This window comes from Rana temporaria, chromosome 10 (genome assembly GCF_905171775.1).
Source record: "Rana temporaria chromosome 10, aRanTem1.1, whole genome shotgun sequence".
NCBI lineage: Eukaryota > Metazoa > Chordata > Amphibia > Anura > Ranidae > Rana > Rana temporaria.
The window spans coordinates 125279037-125298939 of record NC_053498.1 but is presented as its reverse complement, the minus strand read 5'-3'; the positions used below and the strand labels follow the sequence as shown (position 1 = coordinate 125298939).

The following is a 19903-nucleotide window of genomic DNA, read 5'->3' as shown; positions in this document are numbered from 1 at the left end:
TGTGTACTAGGCATTTGTGAAAAAGGTGCAGTTGTGCTGAACCTGATCATTTAATCATTCAAAAGCAAAAATCTTTTCTTTTTTTTTTTTTTTTCTGGCACATGATTTGGCATTCAAATGAAACACAGCTTTCTCTTATTCACTAAACAAAGTGAAAAGTCTCTTTACATAGTAAACGTACTCTACTCAGTTGGCAAACAAACCCCATTGTATAATGAAGAGGATGGTATTGGATGATGAGCTTTGAGGAGAAACATGGAGTCTTTTTCAATATCTCGAGTAATACCAGTGTAGCGCCCTGCTCCTGTTGAACAGGCTCTGCTTTAGATTTAGTGGGGGTCTGAGCTGTTATTTGGCTCAGACCAGAGTGATTAAGGGCAATTTAACCTCTGTTCCAGCCATGGCTGTGCTGAGAGTATCCACCATTGCTGGCTTGGGGGTGTCATTACCACTCCAGGCTAAGGGTGGCGGCAGCAAGGTCAAGGTGTATTGAGTGTCCCCCTCGGCAGCGAATCAGTGGGAGTGGCTGCCCCGCTGTGTATGCTAGGGAGGGATACTTAAGGGACAGAAGCCATTGGTGGGGGTCTGTCGTCCCTCTGTGCCTCGTGGCCCATCTGGCCCGAGGTGCGTGTTCTGAATCCTAGTTCCGGGACCGCGTTGGCCCGGGGCTGTGGCTTCGTCTGAGGGCCCAATTGTCTGGCTGGGGCCTGTAATGCAAAGGTGATCCTGTGCTGTTCGTCCTGTGGGAGGAGGCCACTTGATGGAGACCAGGGGAGGACCTATCCTGGAGAGGGCCATGCAAGAGGCTGGTACCTTGGGAGAAGGCCTGGAAACTTCAAAAAGGGATGCACAGTACACCGAGAGGCTTGAAAGTGTCGCCTGTCAGATCTAGAAGTTCTAAAGAAACAAAGCTAAAGAGATCCGGGTGCTGAATCCTGTGGCAGAGGATTCCGGACCAAAACATCTCGCCTACAAAGGAAGGTCTGTGGCAGAGACTGTACTTTACTTTGTGCGCCATCCCGGCTGCTAGGCCAGTGAGAGGGACCTATCCGCGTGAGCAATACCCACTCTGGCTAGAGTGCCGACGAGAACTTTTTGCTGGAAACAGGAGTGTTTCATTACCTTTGATTATGCACCTGAACCTACCTACCCTTCCACCATTCATCCTTCTTTTCTACTAAAGTTCTGCAAAATAAATTTAAGAAAAAGAAGTGCATTGTGTGGACATTGAAATTCTTCAGACTTTTCTTTCACCCTGGACAGCGAGAACATAGAGGTAACGTGCCTCCCAAAATATAACCAGCAGCTCCTGCGGGGGTAGTGCAACACCAGTACAGGAAATTGGGTAAAATCTCTCCACTGGAGACACAGACAGATGTTTTGGTTCCTCCCCACTCTATCCAAAATTAAAACATGTTTTTAGTTGTCACATGTATATTTTAAAGCTGAACTCCAGGAAGGTATAAAATGTGCAATTGAATGCAGCTATGTAATCCCTTTTTTTGTACAGACAAGCAGGGTAAGGACTTGGCTTGGTATCCGCTTCCAATGCCGGAGCTGGAGTGTGAGAGGAAGAAGCAGTACAAGATACCTATCCGTTTATATGCTGACAGGAGGATAGCAGAGTGACAGAAAGATGAGATCATCACTGTGTTGCTTCTCCTTTCACTGCCTATTCACAGTCTGAGGGTTGGCCCAGGATGACCTGGGCTCAGAGGAAGTAGGTAAATTTATGCTGGCCATCAGACTATAAAGACAGCAGAAAAAAAAAATGTATGCAGGGGGAATCTGTGGATTGAAGGTAAATATTGTAGCAAAAATCTGGATTGTGTTATTTTATGTTTTAATGAGCTTTGCATTTTTATCTTGTTATTTTTGGCTGGAGTTCTGCTTAATAGATAGAAACACTTTACATTCCTGTTAATGTTCTGCAGTAAGGACCCAAACAAAAGACCCAGCGTGGCCTTTGCTGTGTATAGGAGGTATGGCAAGCTGTGAGGGTTTATGTGCTGAGTGATATTTTGGTTATTATTATTTCTGTATACGTCTTCTTGTAATAACTTGAAATATTACTTCCAAGCCGCCATGCTGAAAATGTTATGGATGGAAGTGTCACAACATTTTGGGAAGGCAGAACCTGAGAAAGATTGGGGGCCCCCGCTGCCGTCTGAGACTCACATATTGAAACATTTTGTTTCTTAATAAGAGTGTTTAAGGGGAGAGGGTCAGGGGTCAGTCTCTGCGCCTGCAGCCCGATTCTCTCTCGGCAAGGCAAAATGCTAGCTGAGGGGGAAAGAAAACATTTGACATTCCTAGAGATTTCAGGGCATTGGTATTAACTCTTTGTGGTGGAGACCAGGCATGCACAGGAATTGTAAAATGTTGGGTGGACCCCAGATGTGCAGGTAAAAAAAAAAAAAAATGTTCAAATATAACTGAAATATTCTGGATATAAAATAGATCTGGTAAAGGTTGCATCAAACACAAGGATCTGATTAATATGTCATTGCAGTCAGTGTTTAGTTAGTTACCCATAGCAACCTTCAGATCAGTAGGTGATTGCTGATTGCATGCTGTGTAGATTATGGCAATGACACCTTGTCCTATTCAATAAGGGCCATTAATATGCCCCCCCCATGCCCACCTTTATAGTTCATTTTTATAGACGGAATTTGTGATTTGAGAAGCTAAACAGCGCGGATAGACGAATCCTGTAGTGGCTATTATATTCTGACATCCGACACCCACAGTTGACAGAATAACTCAAAAGTGCCCACACCTAATTGGTCACAGGTGGTGTTGAGACGAGAATTTCTCACCCAGCTCATTCAACAAACATCCTTTTTATGAGATCTGGAAACCATTGTCACTAAAGCAGGCCATAGACGAGTCGAAAAACAAAAGTTTTTTTGATCGAAAAACGAAAATAGCTCTTATGATTTTTTTGGGGGATTTTTTTTTAAAAGAAAAAATCAAAAAACGGCATGTTGAATCGGGCACTTTCGACTGCAGGGAAAAAATGTGTGTAACAGCTGGCACAGTATTGATGGGGAAAAATTAATGATTAAATAATCAACACAATTTTTTTTTTTTTGACTCAACTATGGCCTACTTAAAGCGGGAGTTCACCTGAAATTTTTTTTTTAACATTAGATTCATGCTCATTTTGTCAAGGGGAATCGGGTAGTTTTTTTAAAAACGAAGCAGTACTTACCGTTTTAGAGAGCGATCTTCTCCGCCGCTTCCGGGTATGGTCTTCGGGACTGGGCGTTCCTATTTGATTGACAGTCTTCCGACAGGCTTCCGACGGTCGCATACATCGCGTCACGAGTAGCCGAAAGAAGCCGAGCGTCGGTGCGGCTCTATACGGCGCCTGCGCACCGACGTTCGGCTACTTTCGGAAAATCGTGACGCGATAGATGAGACCGTCGGAAGACTGTCAATCAAATAGGAACGCCCAGTCCCGCAGCCCAAACCCGGAAGTGGCGGAGAAGATCGCTCTCTAAAACGGTAAGTACAGCTTCGTTTTTAAAAAAACTACTCGATTTCCCCTTGACAAAATGAGCATGAATCTAATGTTAAAAATTAACATTTCCGGGTGAACCTCCACCTTAAGGCTAGGTACTGTTGTGGGTGAGGAACAGCATGTAAACTGCATGAGTTCCTGTACCCACAAGCACCAGCAGCCAAAATGCAAATGCGTGAGCGTGCCATTAATTCTTATTAGCACCCCCATGCATCAGAAAACGCGAATCGGTGCATAAAACTGCAGGGTGCAAAAGCACCCTGCAGTTTCCATGCAGTTGCGGTTTTAGAAAACACTTTTTCCCTGGGTTTTCCACCTTTGTCCATGCAAATGCGATACACAGGAAAAGCTTGGATGTGAACCATCCCAACACAGAAAGTGAGGGGAAATACGTAAATTTTGCCTTTTTTCCCAGAAAGGAGAACACTTGTTCCCGTAAAAACATGGTCCTTCTGTTCAGTACAGGGGCCTCCAAACTTCCTAAACAATGGGCCAATTTCCTGCCTTGAAGACTTTAGCAGAGCTGGACTGTGGTTAATGGGAGTAGAAAATGCCTCAGCAACGATGGGACGCCACAATGTCTCAGGCTTGGTGTCCAGTGGGATTTAACAAATGTGGTCAGTAGGAGGAGGAATTATGCCCCAGCATTGCTGTCGGTGGAAGGAACAATGTCCCACTGTTGGTGTCAATGAAAGCAATGGTGCTTTATCATTGGTGTTGGAATAGTGCCTCAAGGGCCGGAGAGAAGCAAGCAGAGGGCCACTTCGGGCCCTCGGGCTGCAGTTTGGAGACCACTGTGCTAGTACATCTAACACATCATCACGACGCACCATTGATAAGTGAAGGAAGTTATTACAACACTTCCTCTCTACATTTTTACATTAAAGTACAAAAAACAGGAGAAGATACATTGGACCTGCACAAGCAGAAGAAAATGTCCAAATATCTTGAGGCCACCATTATCTTGGGGTAAACAATAGTGATCATCTGATAATCCACCCTGTATAATCACTATTTCCCCAAAGGGATGGTCAGCGTCAACGGTATGACAATCCTCATCAACTGATAGGTACCTATACAGAAATATATGTTTGAATATCGGTAATGATTATTAATATCAACAAAATTTCCACTACTGTCCACAGATGGGTAGAAGACTCACCAAGATCAAAAAATATATCTGGTCATACTTTATGCTATCATGATTGTCTGGTCAACTGAGCTGATGTGTACTAAGCGCAACATGTGTACAATTCAAGTGCATGCAGAGGCAAAAAATTTTTGCGTTTTGGAAAGAGTAGATCGGGACTAAATCCCCTGTTGAGGTAATGCTGCTATCCAGGGCTCAGTTTCTGCCTTCTCAATTGGTAGAAATTTGATGCCTGAGTGGCTCTGTTGGCACCAAATTTTGATCTGCAAATCAAAGAAGCCAGGCAGATAATTATTGGCTGATTATAACTGCAGCCAGTTGAACGCAGTTAGATTCAAAAGGTGGCAGTGAAAAAAACTCCAGACATGCTGTTTAGTGTAGATGAGGCTATCTATTGATTTCTCTTTTTTCAGCCTGCAGGACTAAATGAGACACTAATGCCCTGTACACACTGATGGACCGTTTTCATCGGTTAACCGATAAAGCTGACTGATGGTCAGTCGTACCTACACACCATTAGTTAAAAAAACGATTGTGTCAGAACGCGGTGACGTAAAACACAACGACGTCCGGAAAAAAAAGAAGTTCAATGCTTCCAAGCATGTGTCGACTTGATTCTGAGCATGCGTGGATTTTTAACCGATGGACGTGCCTACAAACGATCGTTTTTTTTCCATCGGTTAGGTATCCATCGGTTAAATTTAAACCTATGGATAAATAACCGATGGGGCCCACACACGATTGGTTTGGTCCGATGAAAACGGTCCATCAGACCGTTCTCATCGGTTTGATCGACCGTGTGTATGCGGCATAAGGCCAGCCATAGACAGAGCGATTCTTTCCTGCAACCACAGGAAGGAAAATGGCTTCATGCCCCATCAACGGTGTTGATGGTGAAATCCCTTCTGTGGAGCCAGTGTGTTCTCCCAGGGTCCCTGCTGGGAGAACACAGTGATTTTTGCTATCAGCTAAAACCACTGCTAGCAATAATCGCATGCAAGATCCGACAGGCTAGTTGTACACAATTTAATTATCAACATGGTTTGAATTTAATCGTCTTTGGTTGGCTTAAGACAATATTTTTCTTTTCATTTACTGCATTCAGATATGCCCTTAGGGCCTTTGCCATCATGTTGTCCTGTATTATGCACTTTATGTATAGCCATACTCCTTGTGAACCATTGTGTGTTGCCGTCTATAGTAAATTGCACCCCAGTGCACCACAAAGTACAGATGTAAATGCTTTGTGTGTTGTAGCGTGCTGTGTTTAAAACAAATTGTGCAGGACCTATTTTTTTACAATGGAAAAGGACTGACGTTTCATACCTTGAAATTTGCAGTGGCATTGGTCTTTCCAAAATTTAAAAAATGTAACCAGCAATTGACTCAAAATTGCATTTGTGTTAAGACCATTCTTTATTAGAGGAAATCTATCTATATGAAGGTTTTGAGTTTCTTGCAGGACTTCTGGAACAAAAGCTAAGAAGATAAAAAATAAACTGTACAAAACTGGTGAGAATTGTGCATGTTCCTCTCATCGGGTCTGACTTGGTCTTCTAGAAAGTCAGATTTATCATTCGTCTCTCCAGCAGTCTCTGGCCAAGGAGCTGTATGAATAATTAGTGGGGGGGAGTGTTTAATGTTCAGTGTCAAGTTCCTCGGACATGTGGTTATTTATCGAGGCCTCTGAGCTATGGGGGCTTTGAAGGATCATTTATCATAGCTTCTGAAGTGCAGCTTTTGGGGCAAAACCTACAGAAAATGAATTTAAAGGGAATGGATCAATCGTTTTTTTTTCTTACCAACACTTGTTTATCAGCTGACATTTTGACTAATGGGACTGAGACTCTTGGATCAGATTGTGCTAAAATATAACTACATTTCGCATGGTTCACTTTCTTTTTTTCTTTATTTGAGGGACTTCTACTGTATTGTAGAATGTTCCATTGTGAACTGTACTTAAATGAGAAGTGCGGGTGGGATATGAAAAAAATCAAACACACATACTTAGTCCAGTTCAGTGTTGCATTTGTCACCCGCTGCCTTAAAGACTGAGAACTGAGTGATCAAAGATCGCTGATTGCTCGGTTCTCGGTCTTCAGTGAGCAGAGAGTGGTGACTGTCGGTGTCCCGGGGCTCCGCCCCTGCAGTGCTCACTGGAGCGCTGGACTATGGAGGGGTTTGGAGTCAACAACACGCCTAAATAAATAAATAAATAGAGAGCGGTGATTTTAGGGAAAAATTATTTACCCACAAAATTTGGCGGAAGTGGACTCTCTCGGTTTTAGGCCCCTTTCACATGGGAGTTCAGTCTGTTCATTTTTCATCCATCTGTTTACAGATGAAAAACAGGCTTAAATGAATTTCTATGGAAAAATGGATGTAAACGGATGATCATCAATTTACGTCCTTTTACATTCGCTTCTGTCAACATGAATTTTTTATAATGGATCAAAGCCCTAATTTTCTTCAGTTTTTAAACAAATTTGCATGCCTTTTTGCATTGGTAGTGGATGTAAAAAAATTGATGTACAACTGATATGAACCTGATAAGAAACTGATGAAAAACTGAAATGTAAACTGATCCATTTTTTTCTTTGAAAAAAACATGACTGATGAAACAAACAGAATGCTCGTGTGAAAGGACCCTTACTGAATTTTTTTGCTTGTAAAGGGATCTATAGCCGTGGCCAAAAAAATGAAGAGTGATCAGTTGAATTGCAGTTGATTGCAAAGTCCCTCTTTGCCATGAAAATGAATTTAATCCCATTAAATAAAACCACTGCATTTGTGAAGAAGGCTTCAGTGCACCCAAGAAAGTCCAGCAAGTGTCAGAACTGTCTACTACCGGTAATTCAGCTGTGGGATCGGGGCACCACCGGTGCAGAGCTTGCTTAGGAATGGCGGCAGGCGGGTGGTAGTGCATATGCATGCACAGTGAGGAAAAAACTTTTGTAGGAATGGTCTGGTGTCAAGAAGGGCAGCAAAAAAAACACTTCTCTCCAGGAAAAACATCAGACTGGGGTAAGTAATTTTCTCTGATGAATTCCCTTTCTGATTGTTTGGGGCATCTGGAAAAAACCTTGTCCGGAGAAGAAAAGGTGAGCGCTACCATCAGTCCTGTATCATGCCAACAGTAAGGCCTCATTCACATAGGCGGACTCCACTATGGAGTCCGCCTGCTCCCGTCAGCTCAGCGGGAGATCTGTCCACAGATCTCCGCTGAGCCTACGGATGACAAGCTCCTCTCTGCTCACTGAGCGGGGAGGGGCTTGTCGGGCACCGCTGTGTCCTATGGCGCGATCTGATGAAAACGGCATGTCCGTTTTCATCAGATCTTACCAGATCCGATCCGCATGGACGGATGGGGACGTGGCCCCCATACGTCTGTTTTTATCGGATCTGGTCGGATGTCAGCGGACATGTCTCCGCTGACATCAGACGCTCCATATCGATGCATGGAGCAGCCGTTCAGGTCCATGACAGACGGACCTGAATGGCCCATAGTGTGAATGAGGCCTAAAGAATCCTGAAACGATTCATGTGTGGGGTTGCTTCTCAGCCAAAGGAGTGGACTCAGTCATAATTATGCTTAAGAACACAGTCATGAATAAAGAATGGTACAAAAACATCCTCTGAGAGCAACTTCTCCCAACAATCTAAAAACAGTCTGGTGATGAACAATGCCTTTTCCAGCATGATGGAGCACCTTGCCATAAGGCTTGATAACTAAGTGGCTTGAGGAACAAAACATCAGAATTTTGGGTCCATGGCCAGGAAACTCCCCAGGCCTTAATCCCATTAAGAACTTGTAGTGAATCCTTAAAGCGGAGGTCCACCCTAAAAACATGTATTTAACATTCCGTTCAGCATAATTCCAACATTTACACTATGCCGTTTTTTTTTGCTGTACATACCGTCTTATTGTTGTTTTCCACCCGGCTTCCGGGTTCTCACTCCCGGGGGAGTAGGCGTTCCTATGCAGAGGCTAAATGATTGACGCCTTGTGAAAAACCTCCCCCCCGGCGCATAAGGCGCGTCACCAGTTTTCCGAAAGTAGCCGAACTGCTAGTCGGCTCTATAAGGCACCTGCGCAGGCGCTGTATAGAGCCGGCTACTTTTGGAAAACTGGTGACGCGCCTTATGCGCCGGGGGGGGGGGGACGTTTTTTCACAAGGCGTCAATCATCTAGCCTCTGCATAGGAATGCCTACTCCCGCGGGAGTGAGAAGCCGGTCTTTCACATTATACAAAAAAATTGGGCTAACTTTACTGTTTTGTTATTTTTTAATTCATGAAACCGTTTTTTTCCCCAAAAAAAGGCGTTTGAAAAATTATTGCGCAAATACCATGTGAGATAAAAAGTTGCAAATACCGCCATTTTATTCCCTAGGGTGTCTGCTAAAAATTTTTTTTAGTGTTTGGGGGTTCCGAGTAATTTTCTAGCAAAAAAATTTGGATTTTTGCATGTAGGAGAGAAGTGACAAAATAGGCCCGGTATATAATGTCTGGTGATCCTGCCATGAAGGTCCTTTTTCAGGCATTTCCTGTTAGTGTGACAGCACTCTGTCCATGTCTCTTGCGTTTGTTATTTTGTCACATGAGCCCTTGTTGGAAACTACAAGCTATTATACTCATGCATTTTGCTTGGCAAATGAGGAAGTCAGTCGAATTAAATTTGCATCTGATGCTGGAGAAAGTGCATGTAGACAGGAAGTGTCTGGAGGAAATTGGCAGGACTGAGATGGGGAAAAAGATAGAAAATGTGTAAACAGGATTTTATGATAAAGGAATGATACGCAGAGCACAGAGTGAACTAAATGACACCCTGTTGGAGTTTGCATCTACTTGTATGTATAGGGAATTTACACTAAACAATATGCTTTAAAGTGATTGTAAGGCTTCGTTTTTTTTTTTTTTTTTTGTCATACTTGCCTCCACTGTGCAATTAGTTTTGCACCGAGTGGCCCCAATCCTCGACCTCTGTGGTCGCTTGGCAGTGCTGGTAGCTCCTCCCTGCATCGTATACCCCCCTAGGAGAAGCGCGCTCCCAGGGGGTTAGCTTGCAAAATGCCGGACTCAGCCCTGCACCCCGACACCTGCATCATTGGATTTGATTGACGGCAGCGGGAGCCAATGGCTGCGCTGCTATCAATCTTTCGAATCAAGAGCCGAGACAACAGGCAGAGGGAAAGAACGCATCTCCGGCGTGGGAAATACAGAGCTCAGCTGAGTAAAACGGGGGGGCTGGGGGGCCGGTCAGTGACAAAAGTTTTTTCTCCTTGATGCATAGGATGATATAAGGTGAAAAAACATGAGGGTTTACAACCCCCTTTACCCACTTAAGACCCGGACCTTTAGGCAGGTAAAGGACCCGGCCAGTTTTTGCGATTCGGCACTGCTTCACTTTAACTGACAATTGCGCGGTCGTGCGGAGTGGCTTCCAAACAAAATTGGCGTACTTTTTTTCCCCACAAATAGAGCTTTCTTTTGGTGGTATTTGATCACCTCTGCGGTTTTTATTTTTTGCGCTATAAACAAAAATAGTGCAACAATTTTGAAAAAAATTAAATATTTTTTACTTTTTGCTATAATAAATATACCCCAACAATACAGTTTAGGCCGATACGTATTCTTCTACCTATTTTTGGTAAAAGAAAATCGCAATAAGCGTTTATCGATTTGGTTTGTGCAAAATTTATAGCGTCTTCAAAATAGGGGATAGTTTGCATTTTTATAAAAAAAATATTTTTTTTTACTACTAATGGCGGCGATCAGCAATTTTTTTCGTGACTGCGACATTATGGCGGACACGTTGGACAACTTTGACACATTTTTGGGACCATTAGCATTTTCACAGAAAAAAATGCATTAAAATGCATTGTTTACTGTGAAAATGACAATTGCAGTTTGGGAGTTAACCACTAGGGGGCGCTGAAGGGGTTAAGTGTGACCTCATCTGTATTTCTAAATGTAGGGGGGCGGGGCTGGACGTGTGATGTCATTGATCGTGTTTCCCTATAAAAGGGAACACACGATCAATGACAGCGCCACAGTGCAGAACGGGGAAGCAGTGTTTACACACAGCTCTCCCCGTTCTTCAGCCCCGGGGACCAATCGCAGGACTCCAGCTGCAATCGGGTCCGCGGGTCCCGCGGCCACGGAGCTTCGGACCAAGTCACGGGCGCGTGCCTGCGACCCACGGCTGGGCACTTAAAGAGGATGTACCTGTACGTACTTGTGCCCAGCCATGCCATTCTGCCGACGTATATCTGCAGGAAGCGGTCCTTAAGTGGTTAAACACAAACCATAGTCATCCACTACTTGATGGCCCTGTAATCAATTTTTTCATGGTATTGTTTCTTGTGGTGTTTTTTTTAGTCTCTGTGTAATGCTCTCTGTAAGTTCCCAAACCTCTCCTTTTTCCCCTTCACTTTCATTTTGTATGGAACAAAAGTGGTACATTAGTTGCAGTCATTTGCAGTGCTCTATGTACACTACACATCCCATAGTCCATTTTGAGGTGAGCAAGAGAGGGTGACTACATTCCTACATACAGTGAGACCATAGAGAACAAATGTAGCCATTCTAATGCCACACAATGAGAAAGTTGGAAGAAAAATACAGTTTTCTGAGCTATTATCTGATAATCAAATACCCTAATAGATCATTAGTAGACAACTTTCAAGAGCCGATCACGGCAGTTCATGTGAATATAGCCAAAGGGACAAGCATGAAGATTTTACTTGTGCGATAACAGAACAAACGATTTAGTACAGTATTTGTTTGAAAAAATTGTGTGACCAAGACCACGCATGATCAGAAATGAAAGAAGACATTACAATATAATATAATACATTACATTATTTCCGAAGTTGTATTCTGTCGTAAGAGAATTTTCGTAATTTTAGTAACCTATTGGTTTTCGATATATAAAAAAAAAAAACGGATGATAATTCATTCAATATATTTTTATTGTGTCGAGAAAATCAGATCACAGCAGCAAAAAAGGACATTTGGGGGAGGCTGAGAATGATAGGAGAGACTATTCTTCGTTCAGGATATGTACAGAATTTGAATAGACTTTTTTTAAACCAAAGGTTTGTTTCTCTTTAAAGCTCTTCTCAGTTTATTTATTGCCATTTCCTTTTCTTCCTGTCCCTGGAGATGCAACAGGAAATCTCTTCAAAGTGTGAGAGATCCCCTCCTAGACAGTTGTATAGTGACACCAATGGAAGATTTCCCCTCTGATCCTGTTCTCTGGGACAACTGTAACATTTTGGATTTCCTATTACTTCCTGTTTCGGTGGTAACGATCATCGTGATGACACAGACAGCAATGCTAACACTTGAACCACTTCCCACCCACCACAAAATTATGGCGCGGCTCTTGTTCTGGGACAACGTCATATGGCAGCGCACAGTTAGCTGCAATTTACATGGCTGCGTTTCAATCAGTGAAGGAGAAAAAGGACTTGTTTACAACATTTTCTGACAGAAACTAAGAAAACCTTTTTTGTTTTCCAAATTTTTTTATTTTTATTTTATTTAGCAAAAGAGGTGATTAAATACCACAAAAATGTGTGTGAAGAAAGTGATAAAAAAATGTATTACAGTACAGTGTTGCATGACCACGCAATTATCATTCAAAGTGCGACAGCGCTGAAAGCTGAATATTGGCCTGGGCAGAAAGGGGGTGAAAGTACACAGTATTGAAGTGGTTAAATACGATCGTTCTGGCTTTCTTTCCCTAGTTACTGTTTTATGTTTTTAATGGATGCATTGAAACAATTGTATTTCCTCTCATTTGTAGTTTAGAGTTGGGCTCATATTGTGGTTTCCAGGCGTGCAGGAGGTTGTGTGTTTAGTGAAGCATCAGGTGGGATGCAGTAAAAAATGTTCTTTGCACACATGTTGTCGCTACATCTCCGATACATTTTCCTGTAGAAATGTGACCTTGGTGTCAGCGAACCGCCCCCACTCCTCTCCCCCCCCCCCCCCCCCATAACCCCAATCTGGAGGCAGACATGTCAACGAGCTCTCTGGACATGATACAAGTCAAGAAAAACAAGCTTTCCAGAGGAACCGCAGCCAGCTTAGCCAAGCTGCCAGCAAGCCTGTGGCAAATATCATTCCCATGTGGATTTACTAGCCAAAAGAAAATTGCTGCATGATTGGAAACATATGAGGCGGCGGGTGAGTCTGGCTGCAGAGGAACCACATGATACACAGGATGGGTTTGTCTTCAGTAATGGAGGCCGCTGACTGCCTTTTCACTAATAGGGGACTATCCTACCAGCCTCTTGTGTCAGCGCATTGTGTCAAATATTGTCAGAGGGCTCGCTACAATGATGGTGGAATTCTCACTGTTACAGAACTTTACACAAATCATCATTCTATAAACACTAATATTCAGAAATAAAAGGTTCACACAATGTGATTAAAGTGTGTAATATAGAAAACAAATAGACATGCAGGTACAGGAAATTACAAAATGTGTGTTTGTAGAGTGAGGGGCTAGAAGATGGGAAAAAATAAGACTTCAAATGTACATTTTTTAGGCACCTCTCAACTAGGGTATCCCTGAGGGTCCCCGGAGTAGTCTGAAGAATGCAGAATGAGGGCGCCACCGGTCTATTGTTTGCCAAGGAAAACTTTATTGCTCATGACAGGATGTCTGATGAAAAAGCCAACGCATTTCAGGGGGGATTACTCCTTCTTCACCCATGGCTTAAATCGGGGGTTCCGCGCGAATGTGTTGTTTTTTTTTTAGATCATTCTTGTGCTTACCTTAGTGAATCTGTTTACTCACGTGTCCTAATCTTCTAGCCGCCAGCATTGTCTTTGTGCCGCAAAAGATGTTTTATAAAAATCATAGATGGACGTTTCCATCTTGCTTGTGGGAGCTCTGAAGCCCACCAGCATTTGCTTCTGGGATAAGGTGAATGCTGATGTCCAAGCATTCACCGCTCTATCCCGCGCATGTGCAGTGTTGACGGCGAGCGGCGCCGTCAACACTACACAGTTGCCATCACAACGGCCGGCGTACTGATAAGGTCACGCCCCGTTGTGACGACATACACCTTCCCGAGTCACGTGACCCGCGAGATAACGCGCGATTACAGTACAGCGCGTCTCCTGGAAGTCTCGACACATCACTCCCAGGAGACATCACGCTCAGCCGGGGGAATTCTAAAGGCACGCCCACTCCCGCGGGGAAAGGACACCGGAAGCAACAATAAATGCTGCCGAATCAAGGTAAACAATGAGATAAAAAAAAAAACGATGGATTATACATACACGATGGCTGGTGGTACGAGTCAGACAAAGTTGACTTTTAGGGTGAACTTCAGCTTTAAAGAAGAACTTTACTCTCACAATCAACATGAACTCATTTTTAATTCTTCTGCTGCTATCATTAGTAAATAAATAGGAAGGTATATTATATTTGCTTGTTTTATTTTTTATTACATTTCTTCAGTTGGTTTCTGCCTAGACAAAAATGATGTCATACATCCCGGAGTCTTCATGGCATTTTTTTTTCTTTCATCTGGAGGAAGGAAGAAGGGGTTTTCTCAGCTAAGCACATCCTCCTGCCTGCATGCCTGGGCTAAGTGCAGATGGATTCCAGGAAGTACATGAATTATCTGCCCAAACTGATTTCTCAACAAAGTAAAGCATAGGGACATGGAAGGATGGATGGGTGAGTTTACTCTGAATATGTAAGTGCCGTTTCATCCTTATGCGATACGGGAACCTTGTGAATCCACTGCAGGTTCCCGCATCGCACAGCAGTTCACACTGCCACTTTGCCACACTGCGAGCTGCCGGGAGTGTCAATACATTGGTAATGACACCCTCATTTCGGCTTGCATATCGCACTGTGAACTGACAGTACAAACATGAATCAGATTGCATGGCTGTGAACACCCATGCGATCTGATTCTGGTGCGGACCAAAAAAAGGGTCCTGGGCGAGTTTGGTCCGAATGCAATATCAGCCATACTATCTGTGTGGCTGATATCGCATCGCACAGACATCACATGTGATTTGCACTGCAGTGTGGTGCAAATCGCATGCAATCTCGTAGAGGGCGCTGGTGTAAATCGGCACTAAATAGGATTAAACGGCATTGTTGATTTGTGGTGCTAAGGTGCAGTTCAGTTCCACTTTAAATGCTGGCAGTAGTTGAAGAGAATACTGGATAATGAACTACAAAATAAAAGGATAAACATAGCCTGACCAACCACCCAAATTGGCTTGTAGCTAATGATCCTTTACTGTTCTTTGTGTGTACCTACACCAGGGCCATTCCTGTACTGTACTATATGTGTGTGTTTCTATCCCAGGGCCAGTAGCCAGCTATTCTTGTACAGTGCTGTGGTTTGTGTTTCTATCCTGGAGCTTTTAGCTGGCCATTCGTGTACAGTGTGTGTGTGTGTGTGTGTTTCTATCCCGGGGCCATCAGCTGGCCATCTATAAACAGTGTTGTGTGTTACTTTTTTTTATTTGCTTCTACCAAGACATTTCATGTGAGATTTCAGCCAGGGACTCTTGTTTTCTTTCATTTTTGGCAAGCAACAGGTTACATCCTCTAAACACAGACATTGTATTTTTGGCATCTGAACTTGATTAAAACCATTGCGGCTACCAAATCCTCAGGTTACCGTTACACCGAGTCCCAAAGCCTAGAATTATTCAATCCATTTCATTTAACAAGACTTTGCAAAATTAACCGTCTAATTACTGGGCCTGGATTGTGTTACTCTGTGGTGTTCTTACCCCTCCCACCCCATAGGAGAGCCACCCCCCCCCCCCGCCTGTGGTACAAACCACGAGCGCCCTTTATTATGTCCTTGCTCTGTGCCGTGTGTATTTTATGTCCTTATTTTGCCAGTGGTTATTTATGAAAAACCGTTGGCTGGTAGAAAGGTCTGACTTTCCACTAGACCAGTAAATGTCACTATATTCATGGCTGCCAGCCTGGCATTGTCGCATCTGACGACTATAGTGAATGCAGTGATTCTGTAAAAATTGAATTTGCCTTTATCAAAATTTTTGAAATGTTATACTCCAATTTTACCATGTGACTTTTAGTGCCTAGGTAAAATTTACTGGGGACAAACATCTACACACCTTATTTTGCAAGCCTTTGAGTGATGTGCTTTACTGAAATAAAGGGTCAGTCTATTGTGCCGAAACAAAACATGATGGAAATATCACCGTTATTTGATAGTTTGAGATGCAGTCTTTTAAATAATCAGCACTGACTTGACAATACATGCAAAAATATGCAACCCAGGCACTACACAGGCAGTAAATGAGTAATCATTATTCTGTATGGATAATAAACAGGCAATTGTTACAATACCTGTAACAAATGGGTATTTATAGACGAAACATGGGTGAGAAATGGGTCAACAAAACTGGTGTTCCAAGGTTTGGTGGATGGTACAGAATGAAAGTTTTTTTTTTATGTCTTTGAAATTCAATTGGTGAGTTCCGAGCTTTGCACACCTGCTGTACCCATTTATGAGGTGTTCCCACCCTCTCTGCATTAAAGATCTTAGGTCTGCGCACCTGCTATGCCCATTTAGGCTAGGTTCACATTTCACATTTCTGCTGGGGAACACGTGCAAAATCACATGCTTTCTTCACCTGCAGAGAAACGTCCTGCACTTTAGTAGAAATGTGGGGGTGCCATTAATTCTTAATGGCACCCCTATGCATTGGCACCCATGGCTTATTCTTGTGCATGCTGTGTCGCAGCAGCATGCAGCTCCGTGCGGTGAGATTTGGGGGAAAAAAGGTTCTGGGACTTTTTTCCCCACGTTCCTGTGGGTAGGGCAACCCATTAAAAGGAATAGGCTGCCCTACCTGCAGAACACAGCCATCACATGTCCGAACTGTGCACTCAAGAAGGGTTCCCACCATCCCCACACTGAGTTCCTGGGTCTGTATGCCTGATGTGCCCATTATGAGGGGTTCCCATCCCCCTGCTCTGGTTTCCCAAGTCCGCGCACCTGATGTCACCATTTTAAGGGGTTTCCACCATCCACGCAATGAGTTCCCAGTTCTGCAGGCTTGCTTTGCTCATTATGAATAATTCCCTGCTTCCCTGTGCTGTTGACTTTAAAGCGCAGGTTCACCCAAAAGTGAACCTCTGCTTTTCGGGAAACCCTCCCCCCCTCCGGTGTCACATTTGACAGCTTTCAGGGGGGAGGGGGTGCAGATACCTGTATAAAACAGGTATTTGCACCACTTCCAGGTATAGACCCGCGGGAGTCCGGCCCCTCAGCGTCAACCCCCCCCCCCCCCCCCCCCCCGTTGTGTTCTGGGAAACACTCGGCTCCCAGAACACAACGGGGACCAGTGGGAACTGCACAGCGCGACTCGCGCATGCGCAGTAGGAAACCGGGCAGTGAAGCCACAGTGCTTTACTTCCCGATTCCCTTACCGAGGATGGCGGCTTTGGCTGCCAAAGTCGCCGGCGACTTGGACAGGTAAGTGTTCGTTTTTTAAAAGTCAGCTGCTGCTGTATTTGTAGCTGGTGGCTTTTAAAAAAAAATATTTCAGGTGAACCCCCGCTTTAAGAGGAAGTTTAGAATTGGTTACAGAATTCTGTATTACAATAAGGATAAACCATAAACTTCTATGATTAAGCCCCAGTGGGAAGGGCGAAACATGTCAGGGGCGTGTGGTATGTGAAGCAGCGCTGACTGAGGCAGTCATTTTCATTTCACATGAATCTGGTTGGTTGAGCAGCGTTTCATACTTTTTTTTTACTGACACCTCTGGTTGTGTGAAGCCAGACACCTCCCTCCTAAGTACCAGCGGGGAAATAAGCCACATTATACTCTTGCTTGGAGTGGCACTGAAAGTTTTGACGGGGTCACAAATAATGTCATCTAGCTTGTTCTGAGCACTGTATAACAATTGCTAAGGCTCCATGTACACGTGATGCTTTTACAACTGCTCCTAAATGATTAAACTTGACAGATAGTAACCCACGTTTAAAACGTCCGTTTTGCCACGTTTACATGCTGCGTTTGCGTTTAAATATTATTATTTACCTTTTTAGCCTTTGTTACATCTCGGTGCTGTTGATTCCATGCACGTTTCCGGGTGGTGACAACGGTGGACTGTCTGTTATATGAGCTGAAATGGCTTATTGTAGTCTCTGTTGAAAGCCAGTGTGACAGCGTGACCACACAGTAGCACAGTTGGGAGACCAGAACAGAGCGTTGTCACCCTATAAGCGAAGGTGTTTGAATAAGAACCTTAATGGCAGGATCACCAGGTATTCTTTTTCCAAATATTAGACCTCAAAAATGAGTTTAAACTCATAGTTGTTCATCTCCAAAGAAGTCTTTAGTAAAAGGCAACAGATTTATTCCATCCGAAGAGAAACCTGAGTATACCAGGCATTATTTAATTGAAACCTGTAGATTTAAAATAATTGGAAATTGCTTTTTAAAATGAACAAGGTTTTGGTGTTTGGAATTCTATTCTATAATGAGCCTTGGACATTGTTGCACCCCCTGTACAGCACATCGGTGGTCTTGTTGTCCTTGCCTGTCCTAAATGTGGTGAAAATCACTAGTACAGGTTTTGCAGCCATCATAATGAAGCATTATGGTAGATAAAGGTTTTGGGCATCCCCTCCAGGAGGAAGCTGCCCCCCTCCTTTCGGGGTTAATTATACTTTGCCAAGTCACTTTAGACCTGCAGTGAATGAGTGGTGGGTCACATATTTCCTGCCTTATCTCTCTCACACAGGTTTCCCTAATAGACTCTACTCACTGATTGAGCAACACAATTACACAAAGCTTCCAGGGGCCATCAGAAGAGGAAATAACTGCTGAGAAGGACTGTGCTCACTGATTGTGAGGTGTGCACAGAGTAGATGATCACACAAGCTGGATCAATTTAATCTGGAGATCAGGACAGGGTCCCCTGTGTCCACAATGTCCCTTCTACTAGTTGTAATTTTACTAATGTCACCCATCATTAACTCCATGAACGGGACGCTGCTGATCAAGGGGAGCCACACCTTGTACAGGGGAAATAGAGATGTGACAGATAACGTATTAGCAGCACCCTCCATCTTCTCTTACTTTTGTGTGTTTGTTATTAAATTACAAAGTGACATATAATGGCACACAGCAGACAGCTGGAAATCAACATAAACCCAAAAGAAAGGTCATTTATAGCAGATCTTTAGGTGAGAAAAGATACAGCCTGCTCTTAGGGGTTGCCTGAGCTGTGGCAGATTTGACTTGCTATCTGATGGTGCCTGCCTATTTGTGGCCCCAATGCTTACTAACAGAGCCAGTGGTAAGGTGCCAACAAAGTTTTTGGCTGACTCAAAGGGTGGAACTTTGACCATGACCAGGGCCGGATTGGGAATTAAAACCAGCCCTGGAAATTATTTCATACCAGACCCATAGCATTATTATACCAGCTCAATAGCATAACCGTCACAGAGGGTGTCAAAGGCTGTGCGGACATCGTTCAGGAGGTGGTTATAGGCTGTGCGGACATGGTACAGGAGAGTAACAGGAGGTGGTTATGGTCTGTACTGACATGGTACAGGAGTGTAACAGGAGGTGGTCAGATGCCGCGGAGGGGTCGGTCTTACCTGGTCGTGATGCAAGGGGCACATTCTTGGCTGAAAAACAACACAAAGAAGAAGCTGATGCTGGTGCCGGCAAGGAAAGGTAAGTATTAGCTGCCTTTAGTTCCACTTGCTGTCTGTCCCATAGCTGATTTACTGCTACAGGTTGACTCTCCTGTTCAAAATCATGTGTATATATATCTTCTATATATTCTTATGCCTGTATGTCCGCTGGCACCCGCCGATCCTGTGTTAGATACACAGAATGGTGATCTGCCTATGTAAACAAGGCAGATCTCCATTCTGACAGGGAGTAGGGATGAGTTTTCCCCTGGTAAAAGCAGCACATACAGTACACAAAAACCCTGTCTGGGCCCACAGTTAACCCTTTGATCGCCCTAGATGTTTAACCCCTTCCCAGCCAGTATCATTAGTACAGTGGCCGTGCATATTTTTAGCACTGATCACTGTATTAGTGTCACTGGTTCCCGAAAAGTGTCAAAACTGTCAGTGTCTGATTGTCCACTGCAATATCGCAGTCCCGCTGCATATAAGCCTCTGATGGCCGCCATTAGTAGTATAAAAAAATTATAATTCCATAAATATATCCT

General features: G+C 43.7%; 1 non-coding gene across 1 annotated transcript; it reads right to left on the bottom strand.

Moving 5' to 3' along the window:
• Positions 1 to 17978: 17978 nt before the first annotated feature.
• On the bottom strand, positions 17979 to 18094 carry LOC120916635. The gene has a single exon (XR_005744046.1). It is a non-coding gene; the product is annotated as a U5 spliceosomal RNA (small nuclear RNA).
• Between the last annotated feature and the right edge of the window lie 1809 nt (positions 18095 to 19903).